This window comes from Anabrus simplex, chromosome 13, assembly GCF_040414725.1.
Source record: "Anabrus simplex isolate iqAnaSimp1 chromosome 13, ASM4041472v1, whole genome shotgun sequence".
NCBI classification, from domain to species: domain Eukaryota; kingdom Metazoa; phylum Arthropoda; class Insecta; order Orthoptera; family Tettigoniidae; genus Anabrus; species Anabrus simplex.
Window position 1 is genome coordinate 9,419,510 of NC_090277.1, and position 18,082 is coordinate 9,437,591.

An 18,082-nucleotide genomic window follows, 5' to 3' on the forward strand; every position below is an offset into this window, starting at 1 on the left:
CGGCCGAATAAGGGTAGCTATCCTACGCGCTGGTCACTTTTATTAATTCGCTCCTATGCTTGTTCAGGGCCATCCTTCGCTTTAACCAACGTGCGCTGCCATGGTACCGAAATGACCAGACACAAGTAAAAACGTATTATGATTACAATAACAGAATTAAAACACAAGGCCCAAAAGAAGGCAAAGGACACAACTTATCTTAAACCCCACGGGAAATGTATGGAAAGAGTGGATCAGGAAATGTCCCTATGTGGTATGAACAGTAATATCAATCAAAGGAAAACCACTTTCTTACGTCAAGATCAAATTCACTCTTTGAAAAAGAAGGCTTTAAATTAAAATTAATAGAGAGCAAAGTTTATTTAAAATTAAATTAACAGTAGGCAAATTATGGTTAAAGGTAACCTTCAATTAAAAATCTATAAGGTATAAATAATTTCAATTCTTTAAGTGAGAACAAGATAAAAACCAGGAGGCTAATTCTAATTGAAACTCGATCGGCCGAAGCAAAAGGAAAATAGTTGAAACACTAATCCTATTATCACGAACTTAAAATAATAATTTCCCGTTCATCTTTATCTCCATTAATGTAATAATTTCACAGTAAATACATTCTTAACTCCTTTTTTAAACATTTCTAAATTTTATATTAAAATATGGTGGTATCGAAGGTCCCATTGAATTCCCGCAAGGCATATCTCCACCTCATTACGCTAGTTTGAGTTTAAATCAGTTTCATAAAATATAAATAAAGCAGAAAAATATTACCACAAAGAAGCAAAGAAAGAGTGCAAAATCACTAAGTAGGCATATTGGATGGTTCTGCCGCCACCGCCACCGCAGGGCTCCCAGGGGCCCGCTCCACCGCCACCGCACGGGGTGCCTTCCCAGGGGCCCGCTCCACCGCCACCGCACAGGAGGCCTTCCCAGGGGCCCGCTCCTCCACCCGCGGGAAATTTGAATTGGTAAAAAAAGCCACGTGCTTTTTGACAGCTATCATCGACAACAACGCATCGCTAACCTCAGTGCAGCCATCTTGTCGGGCCTAAACCTCAATGCTGCCAACTTAAACTCACTGGCGCGAGATTTGAATCGGTAAACAAATCCACGTGCTTTTGTGACAGCTGTCATCCGCCATATTTAATCGACAGAGCACCGTGCTGCACTCTTTAGCTACATACCTTTGAAATTTGGTGGTAGGCAATTCCACGTGACAGCAGCCATCTTTAATCAAGAGAGCACCGTGCTGCCCTCTTTAGCTGCATACCTTTGAAATGTGGTGGTGGAAAATTCCACGTGCTCTTGTTTGGAAACAAATCCACGTGCTTTTTTGACAGCTGTCATCCGCCATCTTTAATCATGAGAGCACCGTGCTGCCCTGTTTAGCTACATACCTTTGAAATGTGGTGGCGGACAATTTGGAAAATTCTATTTGACAGGAGCCATCTTTAATCACAGAGCATCATGCTGCCATCTTTATCGTAGTAGCGGGCAACTTGAAAAATGCTATATGCTTTTCTAACAGCTGTCATCCGCCATCTTTAATTAACAGAGCACCGTGCTGCACTCTTTAGCTACTTACCTTTGAAATGTGGTGGCGGACAATTTGACAAGCTGCCATCTTTAATCAAGAGAGCACCGTGCTGCTATCTTTACGGTTACTACCTTACGCAAGTAGTAGCGGGTAATTTGATACAAATTCTATTTGACAAGCTGCCATCTTTGACCGTGCTGCCTAGTCAAGAGAGCACCGTGCTGCCCTCTTTAGCTACTTACCTTTAACATGTAGTAGAGGGCAATGTGCTTAATTGAGAAGCTACCGTCTTTAATCGACAGAGCATCGTGCTGCCCTCTTTAGCTACTTACCTTTGAGGCGGATAATTTGCAAAATGCTTTTTGACAAGTTGTCATCTTTAATCTACAGAATACCGCGCTGCTATCTTTATCGTAGTAGCAGTCAATTTAAAAGAACATGTCAAGGAATACCTTTGTTCTAAGAAGTTCATATTACAAAAGAAGTATTAACAATATGATCGAACACTGTACTCGATACAACATATGATCAGAACATTGATTGGTGTGTTTAGAACATGTCTGGGGTATACCTTTGCTCTAAGAGAAAAAAAGACTAGAATTCTGAACAGCTTGCGTCAGATAGCGATTGTTATAACCTCCTTTTCCTCTACCTGCTCTGTCAAGGCATACCTTTATCGATTATACAACGCGATTTTATGCATAAGGCAGCGCACATATCGCGTACCTGCAGTGATGCATATTTAGACTTGAACACATACTGCTGTTCAAAACCTATTACAACTAGAATCGCATACTATATTTCGATGTTGTTTAACACTGCATTGCAAGACTAGAATCAAACACTGTTCAGAAAAAATCTCTTCTCAACATACTTACTGAGCTGGACGATAACATACTTACGAATCTGCTAAACACCTTCTTTCTTACTCTTGTCCTTCTTGTTCGAGAGGAAGGAGGAGGAGAAGGTAATACCTAATCTAAAATAAAAGAATATGCCAATTCTACATTATTTATTTACATCTTGTATGTACAAGTTTTATCTCGTATAATTTTACCGTAGTGATGTTTGCGTACTTCTCCTATTCTCGACGCAATTCTAGTATGTACATGCTTCATCTTACAAGTTTAAACTTGAATCATTTGCTGTACTGCGCTCTCAACGTACCTCTCCCTATTTTTGTACAATATGTACAGTGAATTGTGATGTATGACACCTTAATGTATATACTACAAAGTACACACCTCTAGCATAATGTTTACACACACACACACATATCTGCTTTATGTGAAGTAGTACCTATCAATACTACTATGCCCCCAGGCTAGAGTGTTGGTAGAAATTGGAATGACAAACCGTTTGCAATCATCATTATTAAGGGCTACCTTACTAATTAAATTAGTGTACAACTGATGTTTCTTTCTTCTAATAACAGACATTTGCTTATGTAAAATAGGTGGATTAGTTTTAATACAATTTTTATAATTTTCTAAACTTAGCTGATTCGGAACTACATTCTTTTTAATCCTCTTCAATCTCTTTATTTGTAGTTTATTTAAGAGTTTTATGCAATTGACCAGTGAAGGATTGACAAGGCTGAAGTATCACAAACTCATCTGGAAAAACAGAGCATAATGGAGAAAAGGTCCAGAAGGAGAGCACGAGAAGATGAAGATGAAGACCAGGGTTATCATTGTGGTAGCTTTTGAGAGGCAAAGTACCTCAGATGTGAGTAACAGTACATTACCAAATTTCAAGTGTTGTTTTCTCGACTTCAATATTTTCATCGCAAAGGTACAATTTTCTCTGAAACCCCAAGAACTAAAGTACTGAAATTTTAGACACTGTTTATTGAGTGACAGTACACATATTTATGAAGAATTATGCTTCTATCTAATAATTTGTTCAATCTGCAAGCATTTACATTGATTTTTTTACTATCGTTTACAACATCCTAACTTCAAATTACCATAAAAAATACATTTCTGATTGTATTTCCATAATTCTTCATAAAGTTAGAGATAATGTCATGTACATAAAAGTGTAAAAAAATCAACCCAGAGTATTTTGCAGTTTTGTTTTAAAGTGTACCTAAACAAGGGGAAGTAACAAAATTTTTAAACTGACTGTACTGGTGCCATTTTTATAACATAGATAGTTATTGTTTTTTGTTTATAATTAACTATGAAAAGTTTCGTCTTTTTATGTCTTATATTGTGGACTCAGTGAACTTTTAAATCCAGCAATGCATTCTCGGTTACATCCCCCCTTTTAATGGCCTTACGACACACTAACAACTTTTACGGTTTTCGGAGGCGCCGTGGTGCAGGAATTTACTCCCGTAGTACTTTTCCGTGCCAGTAAATCTACCGACACTGGGCTGATGTATTTGAACGCCTTCGAATACCACCGGACTGATCCAGGTTCGAACCTGTCAAGTAGGATTCAGAAGGCCAGCGCCTCAACAGTCTGAGCCATTAAGTCCGGAAAAATATTTAATAGTTCTGAAAGGAAAATACACACGCTTATAACTCCTTATTGCATTTTTGGCTGTTATAGTAGGGTGGAGTGATTTTTTTTTGTTGTTACCAGAAATGTTTGAATTAAAACACTTATTAACTCGCAGTGATAGATTGATAATCAACAACCTAATGCTACTCCAATCTGAATAGTAAAGCCTAATACATACACGGTAGATACCAGGTCCCTTATGGGAGCAAATCGGACAAACTTCCTACTTAAATATAACATACATATATACATTATCATTATAGACACTTATGACTTTCAGCGTTCAGTCCACAAGCCTCTGTGAATTTACTAAACGTCGCCACAATCCTCTATTTGCAACTAATGCTGTGGCCTCATTTAGTTCTATACCTCTTATCCTTAAATCGTTAGAAACCAAATCTAACCATCGTCGTCTTGGTCTCCCTCTACTTCTCTTACCCTCCATAACAGAGTCCATTATCCTCCTAGGTAACATATCCTCCTGAAGCCGGTTATTGCGTACAGTTTCATCCATCGAGTTCATTCCTAAATTAGCCTTTATCTCCTCATTCCGAGTACCTTCCTGCCATTGATCCCACCTGTTTGTACAAGCAATCATTCTCGCTACTTTCATGTCTGTTACCTAATGGATAAGATATCCTGAGTCCACCAATCTTCCGCTCCCGTAAAGCAAAGTTGGTCTGAAAACAGACCGATGTAAAGGTAGTTTCGTCCGGGAGCTGATTTCCTTCTTACAGAATACTGCTAATCGCAACTGCGAGCTCACTACATTAGCTTTACGACACCTTGATTTCATCTCACTTACTATATTACCATCCTGGGAGAACACACAACCTAAATGCTTGAAATTATCGACCTGTTCTAGCTTTGTATCACCAATCTGACGTTCAATTCTGTTGAATTTCTTACCTACTAACATCAATTTATTCTTCGAAAGGCTAATATTCATACCATACTCATTGCACCTATTTTCATGTTGTAGGATATTATACTGCAGGCTTTCGGCACAGTCTGCCTTTAAGACCAAGTCGTCAGCTTCGGCCAGACTGCTTACTACATTTCCACCTAACTGAATCATTCCATGCCACTTTATACCTTTCAGCAGATGAGCCATGTAAACTACGAACAGCAAAGGTGAAATATTACAGCCTTGTCTAAATCCTGCAAATACTCTGAACCAAGAACTCATTCTACCATCAATTCTCACTGAAGCCCAATCGTCAATATAAATGCCTTTGATTGATTTTAATAATCCACCTTTAATTCCATAGTCCCCCAGTATGGCGGACACATTTTCCCTCGGTACCCTGTCATATGCTTTCTCTAGATCTACGAAACATAAACACAACTGCCTATTCCTCTCCTAGCATTTTTCAATTACCTGCCGCATACTGAAAATCTGACCCTGACAACCCCTCTGTGGTCTGAAACCTCACTGGTTTTCATCCAACATCCCCTCAACGACTGATCGCACACTTCCTTCCAAGATGCTAGTGAATACTTTGCCTATTACACTAATCAATAAGATACCTCGATAGTTGTTGCAATCCTTCCTGTTCCCTTGCTTATACCTAGGTGCAATTACTGCTTTTGTCCAACCTAAGGGTACCTTACGAACACTCCATCCTAATATTATTCAATGCAGCCATTTCATCCCTGCCATCCCACTATATTTCATTATTTCAGGTCTGATTTAATCTATTCCTGCTGTTTTATGACAATGGAGTTTATTTACCATCCTTTCCACTTCCTCAAGCGTAGTTTCACCAACATAATGTTCCTCCTCCCCATGAGCTTGGCTGTTCGCAACACCACCAGGAACATTTCCTTCTACGTTGAGAAGATGTTCAAAATATTCCCTCCACCTCTCCAGTGATTCCCTGGGATCTATTCTGCGTTAACCTGAATTACTTGAAACACTCTTCATTTCCTTTTTTCCTTCCCTTCCTCAGATTCTTTATTACTGTCCAGAAAGGTTTCCCTGTTGCTTGACCTAGGTTATTACAAAAATCTTCCCAAGTCTTCTTTTTGGATTAAACAACTATTTGTTTCGTTCTGTTTCTTTCACCTACATACTAATCCCTATCTGCCTTGGCCCTTGTTTGGAGCCATTTCTGATAAGACGTCGTTTTACGTTTACAAGCTTCTCTCACTTCATGATTCCACCAAGATGTTCGCATTTTCCCATCTTTACACACATTTGTTCCTAGGCATTCCCTTGCTGTTTCTACTACAGCATCCCTGTATGCCACCAATTCTCTTTCTGTATCCTGAACCTGCTTACTGTCTACTGTTCGAAACTTCTCAATAGTCATATCCAAGTACTTCTGTCTAATTTCCTCGTCCTGGAGCTTTTCTACCCTTATCCGTTTGCAGACAGATTTCACTTTCTCTATCCTAAGCATAGAGATACTTAGTTCACTACAAATCAGATAGTGGTCTGTATCATTCGTAAATCCCCGGAAAACTCGTACATTCCTAACAGATTTCCTGAATTCGAAGTCGGTTAAGATATAGTCTATTATGGATCTGGTACCCCTAGCCTCTCATGTGTAGCGGTGAATAGCTTTATGCTTGAAGAATGTATTCGTAACTGCTAAACCCGTACAAGCACAGAAGTCCAGTAAACGTTCCCATTCCTCTTAGCTTCCATATCTTCACCACATTTAAAAATCACCCTTTCGTATCCTTCAGTTCTATTTCCAATCTCGCATTGAAATCACCCATTTGCACTATCTTATCCTTGTTGTTGACCCTGACCACGATGTCACCCAATGCTTCATGAAACCTCTCAACTTCATCCTCATCTGCACCCTCACATGGTGTATACATTGAGATAATTCTCGTCCTTAAAGTCCTCCAACTGACAAATCTACCCACATCTTTCGCTCATTTACGTGCCTAACAGAAATTATGTTGCGTGCAATGGTATTCGTGCTAAAGAGCCCTACCCCAAACTCTGCCCTTCCCTTTCTAACACCCGTCAAGTACACTTTATAATCTCCTATCTCTTCCTCATTATCTCCCCTTACCCGAATATCACTTGCTCCTAGCACATCCAGATGCATCCTCTTTGCTGACTCAGCCAGTTCTACTTTCTTTCTTCCATAAACCCCATTAATATTGATAGCTCCCCAACGAATTCCATTTCGTTCGCCAGGTTGTTTCCAAGGAGTCCCTCGCCTGTCAAATGGGAGTGGGACTCCGTTACTCCCATAGGTCCGAGGCTTGCTTAAAATGTTCTGAGCTCGGTAAATTCATGAAACATGATGCTACCCTACTTACACATAGTCCAAGTGAGGATCTCTCCTCTAACGGGTTATGGACAACCGATGGATTGTAAAAACCTAGCCGCCTGAGCACATGGAGGGCCATGACTCAGAATATGTTCGAGATGCCCACTCCCATTCCATAACAACTGGTATCCCGACTCTCAGGACCAATTACTACGCCACTCAACCGATGCCCATGGTTCACGAAGTAGGACGTGACTACAGTAACCCACACCATGAACCATAAATATAAAACAGCCTATAAATTGAATCATATAAAACGATAAGTTCCAGATCAGGTGCTCCAGAAGGAACCACGCAGGCTCATAACATCGGTGAGGAACGAGCCAAAACGGTATGTTCACTCATTTGAATATTCGTCGTGTGGCAACACATACGTTGATAGTGAAAACGCATAACTTTACTGCAAAATATACATGGTGCAATAACACGTCCTCTGTTAATCGTCACTTGACCACATGCCTGTACATTCCAGGTTAACTTTGACTTGAATGGTCCATGACGAGTGCAATGAACTTCGCAGCGCCCTCCAGAAGATTTGCAAGTATGAGAAATATCTCGATATATTATATCTATATTTCATTCTTACCTACCTTGTTTATACGGTCCTCGATATCACAGGGGCCATCTTCTCAATCATAGTGAGAAATTACGATTTATAATTACGTACGTAGAAAGTGAAAGTTCCATTACTGTAACTGAAGTGTTTGTCCATTCTTTGACCACATTGCACAACACTTCAAAAATTTGCCATCTCCGGTGTCGTGTTGTTTCTCACTACGTTATCAGTTATGGTAATTGGAATACCAGATGTTTCCACTTGCGTTATAAGTTATGGCAAATTTCCATAATCAATTGTCATACACATTTTCTGAACTCATGGGTTGTACCATTGAGAAGGCATCTGAATCCTCAGAATTTACTGAATAAATGGCTTGCGTGAATTTACTGCAGTGTTCTGCGTAATACAAGTCAGCTTTAACTCATGTGCCTCATGTATTAAATACAGGCTAAGCAGGATGAGGAATACGCTGCACAATTTTCCTACATATTAATAATTTCGTTTCATCTTACATGTCATCTCTATTTTTGGTTATTATATTCGTACAGCATACATGTGCATGTTTCCATGAATGATTGATACGCCTGGGATTGATCTCAGGTATCGTACGATTTTAATGACACCTGAAACACCAGCATTCAATGAATAACTTTTGAGATTTCACTGATATGTTCTGCGTATTACAAAATAGCTTTAAGCCGAGTGCTTCAATTTGTAACTACAAGAAGAGGTGGTGTCTTGCATCGTTGTATCAGAGCCCAAAGGTACGCGGACAATTCAATACGGATGTCCTTACTCATAAGTAACATCAAAATTGGATGGAAGCAAAGAAGCAAACGTTGTTATTTACCAAAGAAAATAACTACAGATCTACAGTACATAAGATAAAAATAAATAAGATAAGATAAATCCCTACCAGACAACGATTCCAGGACCTTGTATGGAGCGTTTATATCCTGCCGATTAAGTTTATAATTCCGTGAATCAGTAGCCCACCACGAGAAAGGATCTGTATCTCAAGCGAGGTAGACAAAGAACAGGACGCGCGAAGCCCCATTGTGTGAGAGAGAAACGGGCAAGCGAGACAGACACAGCAATGTAATAACTCACGCTTTTTCAGTTTGTTCGGGGAAATACTATTGCCAATGTTTCAACGTTGGAATGCCCAACAAACTGATTTCTATCTAGCACGGGCACCTGATATGGGTGAAATAAAAAGGCAAAGCAGCCAAGATATAATTACAGTCGCTGAGAACGAAAGCGCTTCAACTCAAAAATACATTTTTGAGATTTTTCCCTCGATATGTAGCATATGTCGAACTCTATAACTTCCGAAATCGTAAGAACACAACATCTAATGAATTCGTTTTAGCAAGCACTGCAAACGGTTTTTATTGTTCTCAAATTCGTCGCTTTAATTCATTCGAAAGGCTTGCATTATGAGTTGTAACTCTTTTCCAGATTATAACAACCATGTAAGAACCGTGTACACAACAATTTTTATAAAAATAATGTGAAACGTCTATGTTTGAGAGGCAATGATATAATTTGCTAAAACTCCAAACTCATATTGTGAAAATCATGTACATATTTTAGACTGTTACAGTAGTATAAGTGGACAGTACTGCAGCCTCCTCCTCCTCCTCCTCCTCGGGCCCTCCTCAGAGGCCTCCTCCTCATGCTGTCAGGAGAGGCCTCATCACGGGCGGGAAATTTAAATTTTGGCGCGAGATTTGAATTTGTAAACAAAGCCACGTGCTCTTTCGACAGCCACGTGATTTTTGACAGCTGTCCAGCGGCCATCTTTAAACAACAATGCATCGCTAACCCCAGTGCCGCCATCTTGACGGGGCTAAACCTCACCGTTGCCACCTCATGCATGTGGTAGCGGGCAAATTTATAAATTCCACGTGCCCTTGTTTGTAAACAAAGCCACGTGCTTTTGGAGAGCCACGTGATTTTTGACAGCTGTCATCCGCAATCTCGCAACCCTAACCTCAGTGCAGCTATCTTGACGGGGCTAAACCTTATAGTTACCAACCTAGGCACGTAGTGGCGGGCAGTTTGAAAAATTCCACATGCTTTACAAAGCCACGTGCTTTTCTGACAGCTGTCATCCACCATCCTGAATCGCTTACCTCAGTGCTGCCCTCTTTGAGGCACTTCGGGCAATTTTTAAAAATTCAACGTGCTTTTTTGACAGCAACCATCTTTAATCAACAGAGCACGGTGCCATCTGTAGCTACTACCTTTGAAATGTGGTGGCGGCAATTTCCACGTGATTATTTGACAGCTGTCATACGCCATCTTGCATCGCTTACCTCAGTGCTGCTATCTTTACGGTACTAAACTTTACAAGCGGGTAACTTAAAATCCAAGTGCTTATTGACAGCTGTCATCCTCCATCTTGCATCGCAAACATCAGTGATGCCCTATTTAGCTGCTACCTTTGAAATGTGGTGGTGGAGGGTAATTTGAAATCCACGTGCCTTTTAGAAAGCTGACATCCGCCAACTTTAATCAAGAAAGCATCGTGCTGCTATCTTTACGGCACTAAACCGTACGAGCGGGCAATTTGAAAAATTCCGTCAGCAGTCATCCACCATCTTTCATCAACAGAGCATCGTGCTGCTATCTTTATCATAGTAGCGGGTAATTTAAAAAATTACGTGCAGCTGTGACCATCTTTAATCAACAAAGCATCGTGCTGCTCTCTTTAGCTACATACCTTTGATATGTGGTGGCGGCAATTTCAAATTCTATGTGTTTTTTGACAAACTGCTAACTTTAACTACTACCATTGAAATGTGGAGGCGGGTAATTTAAAAAGTTCCGTTAGCTATCATGATTAAATAGTAAAACTTCGGTGCATTCGCGATCCTAACCTCTCATCTACTATCTTGAAGGGGATTATACTTAGTTTACGACAAGATGCCCTTACCGACGCTAATTGCACAATATAGCGTTTAGAGGCTACTAGGCCTACACAAGATGGCGGCGGCTGTTATAGCCTCCTCCTCCTCTACCTCCTCCGCCTCTTCAACCTCCTCCTCCTGTGTCAAGGCGTAGCTTTATCGAGCATGGATCGCCAAGGCATGAATGTGCAGCGATATTATTGTGCATGTTTAGACTTGCGGATTACAAAAGATGTAATTGAAACATCACAAGACTAGAATCAAACACTGTATTCGATGTTGTTAAATTCAACATTGTGATCAGAACATTGATTGATGTGTTCAGAACACTAAATAAGTGGACAAGACTAGAATCGAACACTGTACTCGATACAACATGTGTTTAGAACATGTCAAGGAATACCTTTGTTCTAAGAAGATCAGATCACAAAAGAAGTGATTGAAACATAACAAGACTAGAATCGAACACTGCACTCGATGTCGTTAAGTTCAACATGTGATCAGAACATTGATTGATGCGCTCAGAACACTAAATAAGTGATTAAGACTAGAATAGAACACGATACAAAGTGTCTGGGGATACCTTTGTTCTATGAGAAAAAATAAGACTAGAATTCTGAACAGCTTGCACAAGATAGCAACTGTTATAACCACCTTCTCCTCTACCTGCTCTGTCAAGGCATATCTTTATCGACCATACAACGCGATCTTATGCGTAAGGCAGTGCACATATCGCTTAGCTAACTCGCTCAGTAAATGATAATAAGAATAAAGCGAAAGTACAACTTCAATGATTTGCCTTGTGCGAAAATCAAAAACTACGGAAACACACTGTGCATATATCGCGTACCTATCTCGCTTAGTAAACCATAATATGAATATAGCACAAGTACAACTTCAATGATTTGCCTAGTGCGAAAATAAAAAACACACTGTGCACATATCGCGTAGCTAAATCGCTCGGTAAACGATAATATGAATATAGCAAAAGTACAACTTTAATGATTAGCCTAGTGCGATAATCAAAAGCACACTCTGCACATATTGCGTTGCTATCTCGCTCAGTAAAAATCATATGAATGTAGCAAAAGTACAACTTCAATGATTTGCCTAGTGCGATAATCAAAAGCACACTCTGCACACACCGCGTAGCTATCTCGCTCGGTAAACGAGAATATGAATATAGCAAAAGTACAACTTCAATGATTTGCCTAGTGCGAAAATCAAAAGCACACTCTGCACATACTGCGTAGCCATCTCGCTCAGTAAACGATCATATGAATATAGCAAAAGTCTAACTTCAATAATTTGTCTAGTGCGAAAATCAAAAACTACTACAGAAAACTTTACCGCGTAGCCAACTCGCTCGGTTACACCTACCGCACAGCTAACACGCTGTTACGGCCTCTCTACTACACCAATTTTTTCTTCTTACCGTCTGCCATCCGTCGCATTCTACTGCTGCCATTTGCTTTCCATCTGCTTGCTCACCCAGCTGTTCACAAACTGGCCTGTTCCCCTGCACTGCTACTGCTCCGCTGTGACGTCACACTTACGTATTTTTCGTCCAGTAACTTCTGGACTCGCTTCACCACCTGTATAAGCGTGCTCTTACTTCGTTTCGCCGGTCAGACATCGAGAAAAAAACATTCCCGAGTGGAGAGCGGAACATTTCGCAGGCGGCTGGCCCGTTGCGATGTTTTACATTCTTATTCTGTCAAAAGCTGCATTGAAAATCTTCAGACTGGGTGAGCAAAATGTTATAACTATTTCATCTTTTGTGTTTTCCATCAAGACGTGAACACTGAACGGTTTATTTTTCTGTGTCTTTATGGTCTTCATTCTCACAGAGTCCTTCAGACTGATATCTTAAATAATCTTCTACTTTAAATGATAAACTGTATCTGGACAAATGTTAGAAGTGTTGCCACTTCCTGAACTTTTTCTTGAGGCCGGAGCGGTCGCTAACACTGCCAACGTATAGGGTTTAAACAGCCTGGAAGAATCCCCCTCCCTTTCCTTCCCTTCTCACCCTCTCTCCTTTTTTCCTTTTTTACGGTATTGAGTCGTGTATTTCTGTCTTGTAACGTGCTCTAACTCTCTTGCCCCCTTTTGGGTTTCATATTTGATTGTAAGTGTGGCCTTTAATCACTGTTGTCAAACTGTATCAATACATTCCCCTTCTTTCTTAATCAGTGTCCTTTTTAAAGAAAAAATATGTAAAATTAAATATATACTAATTGTGGTTTTCTGCCGAATACGGGTCTTGGGCTTCTGAAGAAACTTATTGGTGTTATTCGCAAGAATTAAAAAAATCATGATCTTTCTCAATTGCATTTTGTTGTTAAAAGGGCCGAGCCCTTTCAAAAATCTTTGTGATTCCTATTCTTGGATTGTTGCACTTTGCCTGTTTTACTCATTTATGGTTGAAATATAACTTGTTTGAATTGATTCCCTTTTCTTTAATTTAGTTTGTTGTATACTCACTCCCCTCTGTTCTCTCTCTCTTTTTTGACTCTGCACTTACCACGGACTGCCCTCTTGGTCGGCCCGCCGAAGTTCCACTGACTCTGCTGATTGATATATGTCATGTTCAACATATCAGTTTTAGTGTTGCCGTAACGTAACTAGATTTATGGTTTGGGGTATCAAACTTATGCCCTTCCGTGGTCTGACAAGTTCCCACCAGTGAAATCATACCTGCCCGCCTTAGGCGCTGAGTAGCACAAATGTGTACTGTTTGATGATCCTTTGTGTCGTGGGTCGATCATTTTTCATTACCAATGCGGTGATTTAGATCTTTTTCGTCATTCCTATGAATATATGAAATATTGATACCACATACTCTTTCTTTCACCACAAATGGTAGCAGGCAATCTTTTGTACTAATTATACGCCCTGTTCTTTTTTCACTTATAGATATGGCATGTTTTCTGACAATTTCCCTCTGGGTGAAAGTTCCAATTCTTCACCACTTCTTTCATATCATAATTTGTCCTTGCCCAACCCTCCTTCCGGGGACTTGATTTCTTTCTCTCCCTCTTCTAGTTCAACAACGCATTCACCTTTAACTGATCGATTCAATGATGACACAAAACCTCCTCCAGTCTTTTCTCAACACGCAATGTTTCTGTCTCCACTACCCCGTTTTTCTTCTTCCCCTCACCTTACTTCTGTTGACAGTGCACTTAATGTTCAGATAGTTAAGCAGTCATTGCTTCTTGTACCTCAACTACAGGCTACTGATCCTCGTAGCTTGATCATTTGGCTTTTCTCTGTTAGAAAATTTTTAAATACACTGACTGACAGAGCAAATGCAACACCAAGAAGGAGTGGTTAGAAAGGGATGAAAGTTGGGGAAAAAACAGAGACGGCACGGACGGATAATTGATGTTTATTTCAAACCGATATGCAGGTTACACAATGCGCACGGCATCGACTCAGTAGGATGTAGGACCACCGCGAGCGGCGATGCACGCAGAAACACATCGAGGTACAGAGTCAATAAGGGTGCGGATGGTGTCCTGAGGGATGGTTCTCAATTCTCTGTCAACCATTTGCCACAGTTGGTCGTCCTTACGAGGCTGGGGCAGAGTTTGCAAACGGCGTCCAATGAGATTCCACACGTGTTCGATTGGTGAGAGATCCGGAGAGTACGCTGGGCACGGAAGCATCTGTACACCTCGTAGAGCCTGTTGGCAGATGCAAGCAGTGTGTTGGCGGGCATTATCCTGCTGAAACAGAGCATTGGGCAGCCCCTGAAGGTACGGAAGTGCCACCGGCCGCAGCACATGCTGCACGTAGCGGTGGGCATTTAACGTGCCTTGAATACGCACTAGAGGTGACGTGGAATCATACGCAATAGCGCCCCAAACCATGATGCCGCGTTGTCTAGCGGTAGGGCGCTCCACAGTTACTGCCGGATTTGACCTTTCTCCACGCCGACGCCACACTCGTCTGCGGTGACTATCACTGACAGAACAGAAGCGTGACTCATCGGAGAACACGACGTTCCGCCATTCCCTCATCCAAGTCGCTCTAGCCCGGCACCATGCCAGGCGTGCACGTCTATGCTGTGGAGTCAATGGTAGTCTTCTGAGCGGACGCCGGGAGTGCAGGCCTCCTTCAACCAATCGACGGGAAATTGTTCTGGTCGATATTGGAACAGCCAGGGTGTCTTGCATATGCTGAAGAATGGCGGTTGACGTGGCGTGCGGGGCTGCCACCGCTTGGCGGCGGATGCGCCGATCCTCGCGTGCTGACGTCACACGGGCTGCGCCTGAACCCCTCGCACGTGCCACATGTCCCTGCGCCAACCATCTTCGCCACAGGCGCTGCACCGTGGACACATCCCTATGGGTATCGGCTGCGATTTGACGAAGCGACCAACCTGCCCTTCTCAGCCCGATCACCATACCCCTCGTAAAGTCGTCTGTCTGCTGGAAATGCCTCCGTTGACGGCGGCCTGGCATTCTTAGCTATACACGTGTCCTGTGGCACACAACACGTTCTACAATGACTGTCGGCTGAGAAATCACGGTACGAAGTGGGCCATTCGCCAACGCCGTGTCCAATTTATCGTTCGCTACGTGCGCAGCACAGCGGCGCATTTCACATCATGAGCATACCTCAGTGACGTCAGTCTACCCTGCAATTGGCATAAAGTTCTGACCACTCCTTCTTGGTGTTGCATTTGCTCTGTCAGTCAGTGTATTACACTAGCTTCCTTTCCTCAATTAATCGGTCCCTTTTCGGCTAAAACTACTGGTTTCTTTTCAAAATTTTGGCTCGATAATATGTCTAATTTCTCTTCATGGTTTCACTTACGGACTGTAATACATAATTATAAACTAAGTACTGAGTTTGTCCGTCGCCATCAACTACCCACCGAACCTACACATGACTACCTTGATTCTATTACCACCTATTGTGATGTATTAAACATTGCTCATAATACTTCTGAATTAATTTCAATTGTCCGATTCTATGCTGCTCCTTCATTTCGTCAGCTCATTGATGCACTTAACCCCCTACTACCATGTTTCAATTATATATCTTGGCTCAGTCTCATGTCATCAATTCTTTAGGAGACCTCTCATATTATTCATCTATTCCCCCACTTGGTATCGTACCCCCCTCCACCACCTACTTCGCTACCTTCGCTTTCCGTTTCCCCTTCTTCATCAACAAATCGTTCAACTATAACATATTTCCGCTGTAAGGGTCAGGGACACATTTCTACGTATTGCACTGTCTCACTTTCGGGAAACGCCTTCCACCCGCGTCGTTAGGCAGTCGTCGTGTTTTTGGGAAAACCTGCCTTCATCTACCTTTTCTGCTGCTCAAAATGTTCCTCAATTTTCTTCCAGTATAAATAATGCTTCCTTTCTTCCACGCACTTCTCATGTTTTGATAACTGTGAATAATTTGCCATCGATTGCTCTTTTAGATACGGATGCGGCTGTATCCCTTATTAGTTTATCGTTTTTTTTGAATCATTAAAAGCCAATTTTTCTCATTTTCAATATGTTCCATCTTCCCAGCAATGTATTTCTGCATCTAATCAACCCCTTAATGTCCTTGGAACTATTTATTTAACTATTAAAATGCAATATTTTTCCTGGACTTTTACCTTTCTTGTGGTTGAATATTTATCATCTCCTCTCATTTTAGGTTTTGATTTTTTCTCACACTGGTCTCATTCATGATTCAGTTAACTCCCAAGTTTCTTCGCACTTTTCATCTAAATCTATTCCATTGATATACCTGTTTGATTATCCTTTCTCCTATCAGTCTTCTTCTCTCACAATTAATTCCCTTTATTCCGACCAGGTACAGTCTCTGCTTAATGAATTTTCTGATGTGATCACCCCCAACTTAGGTACTGTTAAGAACTTCACTGCTCATATCGATCTGACAGACACTACTCCGGTTCGTTCTTCTCCATATTTTCTCAGCCCTCCTAGGATGAAAATTCTTAACCAGTTAATTGATAAGATGCTTCGTGATGGCACCATCGTTCCCTCATCCTCCAATTATGCTTCTCCTGCCTTCATTGTGAATAAACCAGATGGATCTTTTAGATTTATCGTTGATTATAGGAAGTTGAACTCTCGTATATTATATGATGCCTATCCGATGCCCAAAGTACAATCTGCTTTTCACCATTTTTCTAATTCTCATTTTTCCTATTTTTGATTTTAATTCAGCTTACAATCAGATTCCTCTTGATGACATTAGCTCTCGCTACACTGCGTTTATTACACCTAATGGTTTATATCAGTTTACAAAAGTTCCTTCTGGTTTAAATCTTGGCTCCCAGGTCATGGAGCGTTTTGTTGAGTCTTTATTTTCCGATATTAAGTACAAATATTTATTTACTTTTATTGACGATATCCTTGTTTATTCTCCTGATTTTTAATCTCATTTAATGCATGTCCGTGAAGTCCTTACACGTCTTCGTTCAGTAGGTTTGACTGTTAACCCTTCCAAGGTTCTTGTAGCTCAAACATCTATCAACTTTCTTGGCCATATCCTAAGTTCACAGGGTGTCTCTGTTGATCCTGACCGCGTTTCTGCCACTCACAAAATTCCCCTCCTCAGAATTTGAAACAGTTGCGCTCCTTTTTAGGTATGGTTGGCATTTATGCCAAATACATTCCTCATTTCTCTCAAATTTCGGAACCTTTATATCTCCTTAAAAGAAAAGGCATTAAATTTCACTGGACTGCTTCTCAACAAACTGCCTTTAATACCTTAAAATCGAAACCCTCTCTTGCCCCTCTCCTGCAAATTCCAGATTTTTGCCTGCCCTTTGAACTTTCAAATGATGCCTCTGACGTTGCTCTTGCTGCTGTATTACAACAAACTTGTGTTGGCCAAACTTAGTCATCACCCATTTCAGCCGTCTTCTATCTCCTGTCGAACGAAAATATTCTGTATACGAAAGAGAAGCTCTGGGGCTTCTTCTGGCTATTGAACATTTTGCCGAGTACTTGGAGCATCGGGAATTTGTAGTAAATACCGACAAGCAAGCTTTATCCTGGTTGCTTCATAATGCTCCTAAAATAGGTCGTACTGGTCGTTGGCTCCTGCGTTTATCTCGCTTTAAATTTTCGCTCAAGTTTGCAAGTTTGTATCGGGCTTTCACTATTCGGTTGCTGATGCTTTATCCCGTCTTTTTGAAGACAATCAATCCCATGAACCTGGAATTGATTCTTTGTCTGATAATGTTATTACTTCTATTTCTTCCCATACCAACTTCCCT